The sequence below is a fragment of the Schistocerca gregaria genome, chromosome 9 (genome assembly GCF_023897955.1).
Source record: "Schistocerca gregaria isolate iqSchGreg1 chromosome 9, iqSchGreg1.2, whole genome shotgun sequence".
In the NCBI taxonomy this organism is placed as follows: Eukaryota; Metazoa; Arthropoda; class Insecta; order Orthoptera; family Acrididae; genus Schistocerca; species Schistocerca gregaria.
This window is the reverse complement of record NC_064928.1, coordinates 257,321,699-257,330,496: the sequence shown is the minus strand read 5'-3', so window position 1 is coordinate 257,330,496 and position 8,798 is coordinate 257,321,699. Positions and strand designations below refer to the sequence as shown.

The 8,798-nt window shown below is 48.2% G+C and overlaps 1 non-coding gene across 1 annotated transcript; it reads right to left on the bottom strand.

The window, feature by feature from the left end:
• Positions 1-7,185: 7,185 nt before the first annotated feature.
• On the bottom strand, positions 7,186-7,260 carry Trnas-cga (transfer RNA serine (anticodon CGA)). Its single transcript has one exon. It is a non-coding gene; the product is annotated as a tRNA-Ser (tRNA).
• Between the last annotated feature and the right edge of the window lie 1,538 nt (positions 7,261-8,798).

Genomic DNA, 8,798 nt, shown 5'->3' with positions numbered 1-8,798 from the left:
TTCCTTGTCATGTTCCAGACGTCACGTCAGTATAGTTCTTCCCTCCTCACGCCAGCCTGCGCGAGCTAAAACGCGCGCATTTTCGGCCCCCTCTAGTAACACGGTGTTGGCTCTTGTGCCAACACAACAAACCATATAATGGCCTATCTCCCAGCGGGCATCTCCGGCTCTCTTTTTGTTCGCGATTTCGTCATCTATTGGAGTTCTCCACGGAGCTGTCTCACTGAGCGGCTTCTTCAGCGCTGTCTTAATCGCCTTTACTTCTGGAGCATCGACAATTGCTTTCGCTTTCCCACTGACAAAACTGTCTGTATTGATTTCTGGCGGCGCAAATGATTTCTCCCACCATCTCTACATCTTGAGCCTGTTGCCCTTCCGTTCGTTGAAACTACGAAATTCCTGGGGCTCATGCTCGACAGGAAACTCTCTTGGTTCTCCCACGTTTCTTACCTGGAGGCCCGCTGTACACGGTCCCTCAGTCTCTTACGTGTCCTCAATGGTAGCCGGCCGTTGTGGCCGCGCGGTTCTAGGCGCTTCAGTTTTGAACCGAGCTTCCGCTATGGTCCAGGTTCGAATCCTGCCTCGGGCACGGATGTGTGACATGTCCCTAGGTTAGTTAGGTTTAAGTAGTTCTAAGTTCTGGGTGACTGATAACCTCAGATTTTAAGTCCCATAGTACTCAGACCCATTTGAACCATTTTGAACCTCAATGGTACTTTCTGGGATGCCGATAGAACCACCCTACTCGCTGTGTACTGGTTCTTTGTCTGTTCGAAGCTCTTCTCCTTGGCGGCGAGGATCTATGCGGATACATACATTCAAGTATCCCCAATGGCGGGAGAGACTGTCCACAGGTGCCTCTAGTTGAGCAGCGAGGTGCTGGGCTGCAGTCCGTGGGTCACCTCGGATGAGTGTTTCCGCATCTTACAACATCGCAGGAAACGTGAATGATATATTTGTTGTTTGGTCACATAGCAAAAAAATTCCTTAGAGGAATTCTTTTGTTATTTAAATAGCATAAATCAAAAAATCAAGTTTACCTTGTAAATAGAGAAATACAGTGCAATATCCTTCATGAATGTCTTCGTCATGAGACAGACTCATGGCAGCTCGAAACATAAACTCTTTCGGAAGGTTACACATACCGACAGGTACTCGCACAAGGACGCCAATCAACATCCACAACAGAAACCAAGTGTAATTAAAAGTCTAGTGGACAGAGCTAAAAGGATTTGTATGCCGGAACACCTGAACACTGAGTTGAAAGATCTAAAGCAGGCTTTTGAGAAGAATGGGTACCCTAGGAAGGAAATAGAGTTTTGCGACCGAATAACAGGAGGCCTAAGGACAACGATAGGACACAGCGATGGAAGAACACGGTTTCTCTACCCTTCATCAAAAAAGTAACGGATCAGATCGGTAAGATTCTAAGGAAACATGACGTTCGACCGATTTTCAGACCAACTAAGAAAATAGGCCAAGCACTTCGTTCCGTTAAGGATAAACGCCCCCCCTCTATCTACAAGTGGTGTATACGAGATTCCGTGTACGTGTCGTAGGGTCTATTTTGGAACTACAAACAGGAGTGTGAATACACGGTTGAAGGAACATAAAAGTCTTTGCCGACTGGGGAAAACAAGACAAGCGAGCCGTGGCGGAACATGCGCTCCAGTCGGGTGATCACGTAGTGAAATTTCCGGGAACTGAGGTTTTATGTACGGTGACAAACTATTGTCCCTGGCTATAAAGATAAGCCACCGAAATGTATAAACATGGGGATAATTTTAACGGAAAAGAAGAAGCCATGAAACTTAATCTGACAGGAAGTTTCACATTTCTGTTTGCTGATGACACCAGCTTGGTGGTTAAGGATCTTGAGTGTAATACTCAAACATTATCGAATAATGTAGTTCATGAAATAAGTTAGTGCCATGTGGAAAATAATTTGATGCTAAATCACAGTAAGACATAGTTTTTACAGTTTCTAACTCACAATTCAACAAGAACTCATATTTTGATCAGACAGAATGGGCATATTATAAGCGAGACGGAACAGTTCAAGTTCCTAGGCGTTCGGATAGATAGTAAGCTGTTGTGGAAAGCCCATGTTTAGAACCTTGTTCAGAAACTTAATGCTGCTTTATTTACCATTAGAACAGTATCTGAAATAAGTGACAGTTCGACACGAAAAGTAGTCTACTTCGCATATTTTCATACGCTTATGTCATATGGTATTGTTTATTGGGGTTATCCTTCTGATTCAAAAAGGGTATTTTTGGCTCCAAAACGGGCTGTTCGAGCTACATGTGGTGTAAGTTTGAGAACCTCTTGTCGACCCCTGTAGTCTGGGAATTATGACATTGCCCACACAGTATATATTTTCTTTAATGTCGTTTGTTGTTAGCAGTATCAGCCTATTCCCAAGATTAGCAGCTTTCACTCAGTTAATACTAGGCAGAAATCAAATCTGCATGTGGAATACACTTCCTTGACTCTTGTGCAGAAAGGAGGGCAGTACTCTGCTGCAGCCATTTTCAATAAGCTACCACAAGAACTCAAAAATCTTAGCAGTAGCCCAAACGCGCGAATTGTCGCCTGAATACGTTTCTTATATTTCATTTTATCTGTTTGTACTATCGCGTTCAAATTTTATGTATTGACTCGTTCCATGACCATGGAGACTTCTCCTTAGTTGGGTCCCACGGAACAATAAATAAATAAAAGAAGACGTGGCGCCATTGCTGAGCTGGGGCCTTCAGCGCCCTCTGGCTGCACGACATAACAGGAGCGCTGGCCCCGAGTCAGGGAAGTCTTGCAGACAGCCCCTTGCAGTCGTCAGTGCCGTCGTTCGTCGTCTGGTTAGCTAGCTCGCTGTGGGATTCAGTACTGTATAGCGACTAAGGCCACGAATCAGGAATATTCTTTGGAACTGTATCTACGGTACACTCTTCGCTGTCAATAAAGCTAAGTAACTATTTTATACTAGCTGGCGCTTATTGGTCAGTAATCGTCTTCCTGCCACCAGATTTTAGTCGCAACCTAATCACGTCCTACTCCATATCCAAATTATGGTTGCCACGCTCGGGCAGACATAAAAAAGGTGTAAGGGGAGAGGGCAGGGGGCTGAGGTGTCTGTGGTTAGGTTGACTGAGTAGCCGTTTCGAACTGCCGAGTCTTGGAAGTTCTGTAAGAAAAATTCGTTTCTCAGTTAAGTCTGACCATTGCATATCAATTGTAGTGCTACATGCGTTGTGAAAAAAATTTCAGTTTCTGGAAGTATCTGAAGCTACTGTTCTAAGCTGTTTTCAGATGACTGTTGGGCAAGACTTATGACAAAGCTCTACTATCGTCATTTCGGACTGTGCCAATAGGGGAAAGACTTTGTTCTGCCCTTAAGTACCATTATCCAAGATGGCGGCATGATGTCAGTTGATGACATCATCAACTGCTGTCAACTGATGACGCAAGTACCGTTATCCGAGATGGCCCCCCCCCCCCCCCGGTTGGAAGTTTGAATTTTGGAGGGAAGATAGATCAATTGGGCTATCTACTAACCTAAGAAAATGTTGGGAAAGCAAGGGCAGTGAGGCTACCTCCACTAACCTAAGTCATCCAACTGCCATCTCTTGTTAGCGACTGGAGGGTAAAAGGACTCAGCCTGTGCTGGACATAAGTCTTTATTTTCAGTCTTTATTTAAACAATTAGAGGCAGTACCGCCATCAATCGTGTTTGCCACGAGGTCCTGTCCTAGTACGCAGTACCACCACCAGAGAGCACTGTCGTCCCTTCCGTGACGTAATCAAAGATGGTGGTCCGGTGGTGGAGAGGAAGTGTCTCATAACAAACTCAAGGGTATATTGTTTATGTATTTTGTGGATGTTAGAATTCTCTTGCTCATCCTTGTCTGCTGTTTGGAAATAAGTAGGTCTTGTAAGAAGTAATTACATGGAGCAAACATGTTGAATAACCTAATGTTTGACACTGTGCTCTTGGTGTCTTAACCTAATGTCTTGCCCTTTGTCAACACTTAACCTATTGTTCTGTGCCGGGCGGAGTGGCCGAGCGGTTCTCGGCGCTACAGTCTGAAGCCGTGCGACTGCTACGGTCGCAGGTTCGAATCTTGCCTCGGGCATGGATGTGTGTGATGTCCTTAAGTTAGTTAGCTGTAGGAGACTGATGACCTCAGACGTTGAGTCCCATAGTGCCCAGAGCCATTCGAACCACTTTTTATTGTTGTGTTAAGTGGTTTTTCATGTCACCCACATTTCCTAAAACTATTGTACCGCCTTTGAAACCAAATTTAGTAATTACTTATGTCCTCCCACCATTTTCTGGTCCTCTTTTCGAATTTTAAGTACTTCCGAACGCCATTTCTGGCGCGTTCTTCTTTGTCGCCCACCCCCTTAAACTAATGTACTGTGTTTTACATAAAAATTATGCAAGTTAACATTGTGCTCTAGTCCTAACCTGATGTTCTGCTCCATGTCACACACTCACGCACACCCTCCCCTTAACTATTGTACCGCTAACACCATGTTGATATAAAAATATGCCAATTAATTAAATCTTTATTTTACACATTATGGGGTAGTTTTTATATTCGCAGCATCCTATTGGTCGGTGAAATCGATGGGATAAACGAAAGATCGCTAATGAGAAACACGTCCCGCCACTCGACGCCTGATGCCTGTCGCCACCGCCACCGCCCCCACCGCCGCCGCAGCCACCGCCGCCGCCACTGCCCTGGCCCCGACCGCGGCAGCCTCGCCCCGGCCTCCATGCGCCGCCCTCCCTTAACCTAATGGGTTAGAGCTGCAGCACTCAGGCTGCTCACAGCGTCTCCACCTCCGCTGTCACGTCCTCGCCGAACACACGGGGCACAGCACACACCCCTGTCCATCTCGCCACAGAACTCCAAGACGCAATCACACCAATCCCAAATGCGAAACGCCTCTGGGTAGCACATGTGTTTATCGTTGCTGATGCTATACCTGTGGATAGTGAGGTCACAGATCACGGTATAGCAATCTGTTCCAGCATAGCACAGACTACTTTCTGCCTAGCGATCCTAACGCGACATACAAGCTGTGACCAGCCTCGCTTACTGCCCCAGCGTGACTGACGCATCGCCGTGAAACGTTTTCATGGCGACTCATCCTCTAAAAGGTTCTCGATGTTATACTGACCTCCCATGGCTATGTGAAATAAGAGCCAAGTCAGCCTCTCAGAAATTGTGTAGTGTCCCAGAAATACACTACTGGCCATTAAAATTGCTACACCACGAAGATGACGTGCTACAGACGCGAAATTTGACCGACAGCAAGAAGAAGCTGTGGAATGCAAACGATTGTTTTCAGAGCATTCACACAAGGCTGGCGCCGGTGGCGACACCTACAACGTGCTGATACGAGGAAAGTTTCCAACCGATTCCTCATACACAAACAGCAGTAGACCGGCGTTGCCTGGTGAAACGTCGTTGTGATGCCTCGTGTAAGGAAGAGAAGTTCGTACCATCACGTTTCTGACTTTGATAAAGGTCGGATTGTAGCCTACCACGATTGTGGTTTATGGTATCACGAGACTGCTGCTTACGTTGGTCGAGATCCAATGACTGTTAGCAGGATATGCAATCGGTGGGTTCAGCACGGACTGCCGTGCTCGATCCCAACGGCCTCGTATCACTAGCAGTCTAGATGACAGGCATCTTACCCGCCACGTCTCGATCCCTGAGTCAACAGATGGGGACGTTTCCAAGACAACAACCATCTGCACGAACAGTTCGACGACATTCGCAGCAGCATGGACTATCTGCTCGGAGACCATGGCTGTGGTTACGCTTGACGCTGCATCAGAGATAGGAGCGCCTGCGATAGTGTGCTCAACGACGAAACTGGGTGCACGAATGGCAAAATCTCATTTTTTCGGATGAATCCAGGTTCTGTTTACAGCATCATGATGGTCGCATCCGTATTTGGCGACATCGCGGAGAACGCACATTGGAAGCGTGTACTCGTCATGGCCATACTGGCGTATCGCCTGGCCTGATGGTATGGGATGCCATTGGTTTCACGTCTCGGTCACCTCTTGTTCGCATTGATGGCACTTTGAACACTGGAAGTTGTATTTCAGATGTGTTACGACTCGCGGCTCTATCCATTTTTCGATGACATTTCAGCAGGATAATGCACGACCGCATGTTGCAGGACCTGTACAGGCCTTTCTGGATACAGAAAATGTTCGACTACTGCCCTGGTCAGCACATTCTCCAGATCTCTCACCAACTGAAAACGTCTGGTCAATAATGGCCGAGCAACTAGCTCATCACAATACGCCAGTAACTACTCTTGATGAACTGTGGTATCATGTTGAAGCTGCATGGGCAGCTGTATCTGTACACGCCATACAAGCTCTGTTTGATTCAATGCCCAGGCGTATCAACGTCGTTATTATTGCCAGAGGTGGTTCTTCTGGCTAGTGATTTCTCAGGATCGATGCACCCAAATTGCGTGAAAATGTAATCACACGTCAGTTCTGTTATAATATATTTGTCCAGTGAATACTTGTTTACCATATGCATTTCTTCTTGGTGTAGCAATTTTAATGGCCAGTGGAGTAGTTAATGATCGCTTTTGCAGGAACTTTTATGATATCTCAGAGTGCCCGCATGGAAATTCTAGTCCTAACAGAACATGTTTACGAAAATAGCGCGGAATAGCGCCGAATGCATTCCTCCTGATGGTCCTAACGTGGCACCCCGTCCATCACGTCTTACTCTTCCTGCTTTCAACGTACACGAACGTTCTCACTGCAATGTAGAGACTCCTGTATCGCAGCACAAAGGATATCTTGTGAATGAATGGGGGATTATTATTGGCTCTTATCGAACTTCATACAATGAAGGCTTTCACGACCGAATGTTTCTGCTGCTGAGGTTGTATGGCCGTGGTCCATGGAACTCTTCCATCCCTGACGTTTCGGCCAAGGCTACGTTGGACATCTTCGGAGGTGCTACTGGTTGTGTTGAGTCTTGTCGACTGACGAATCGGACGTCGAACAGTGGCCTAAATACCGTGGAAAGTGGGCCTGGTCTGCATTTCACGCGATAGCAGAGATAAACCTTGTCAAAGATAAAAAAATTTAACTATCGATCAGAGTACGTAAAAAACTTCTCATCGATTCTGTTGCGCCACAGGCCGAGACTCGAACTCGGGACCTTTGCCTTTCGCAGGCAAGTGCTCTACCAACTGAGCTACCCAAGCGCGACTCACGACCCCTCCTCACAGCTTTACTTCTACCAGTACCTCGTCTCCTACCTTCCAAATTTTACAGAAGCTCTCCCGCGAACCTTGCACAACTCGCACTCCTGAAAGAAAGGATACTGCGGAGACATGGCTTAGCCACAGCCTGGGGAACGTTTCTAGAATGAAGTTTTCACTCTACAGCGGAGTGTGCGCTGATATGAAACTTCCTGGCAGATCAAAACTGTGTGCCGAACCGAGACTGGAACTCGGGACCCTTGCCTTTCGCGGGCAAGTGCTCTACCAACTGAGCTATCCAAGCACGACTCACGACCCCTCCTCACAGCTTTACCTCTGCTAGTACCTCGTCTCCTACCTTCCAAACTTTACAGAAGCTCTCCTGCGAACCTTGCAGAACTAGCACTTCAGGCTGTGGCTAAGCCATGTCTCCGCAATATCCTTTCTTTCAGGAGTGCTAGTTCTGCAAGGTTCGCAGGAGAGCTTCTGTAAAGTTTGGAACGTAAGAGACGAGATACTGGCATAAGTAAAGCTGTGAGGAAGGATCGTGAGTCGCGCTTGGGTAGCTCAGTTGCTAGAGCACTTGCCCGTGAAAGGCACAGGTCCCGAGTTCGAGTCTCGGTCCGGCACACAGTTGTAATCTGTCAGGAAGTTTCATATCAGCGCACACTCTGCTGTAGAGTGAAAATTTCATTCTAGAAACAGAAATCATTCTAGAAACAGAAACAGAAATCAGCAGTAATACTAGAAGGCATATCATTTATATAAATAAGAAACCGCAGTGGCCCCAGCACCGACCCTTGGGGAACGCCCCACTTAACAGTGCCCCATTGGGACTGAACATCACTACCACTCTCAATAGTGCGGAGAATTACCTTCTGCTTTCTGTTCGTAAAGTAAGAGGCGAACCAATTGTAGTGTACTCCCCTTACTCCTCACTTTGGTCAGCGGCAACGCCATGCGCCGCTGGCGGTAGCGACGGGAAACTGTGGCAAGCGATGCGACGGCACGGTGGGCGAGATATTCGGTTGGGTCCGCGGATACAACATTCCTCCCCCCCCTCCCCGCCCCTTGAAAGGTCACCAAGACATCAGGTGCTGCCAGGGCCTGACGACGAAGGGGGCGGGGGTGGGAGGGTGGCTACTGTGAGGCGAAGGGGAGCCAGCGGTGCGAGGCTGGGTGGTGTCCACTCCCGCGTCCGGGCACTCGTCCTGCGCTGAAGCCGGAACCAGCCGGAACGACTCCAAGGACGCTGAGACGACGGACCCAACACTTAACGCGCCCTGACGCTGGAGGACGGCGACGAAGCCTCGGGCGGCAGCGAAGATGACCCAGGAGAAGAGGCAACGACGGAGCCCCGGCTAGGAAGAGCCAGAGGGCGGGCTGGACCAGCCCAGACAACCGCGTCGACTTCCATCGGGGAAGGCTCCTGCAGCGGCGCCGGCTGCGGGTGCGGGGTCGATGAGGGACGCCCCCGTCCAGGAACCGGGGTGAGTCCGCCTGTGGGTATGCAACCGGGAACCCTGCGGCAGCGTCGCTAG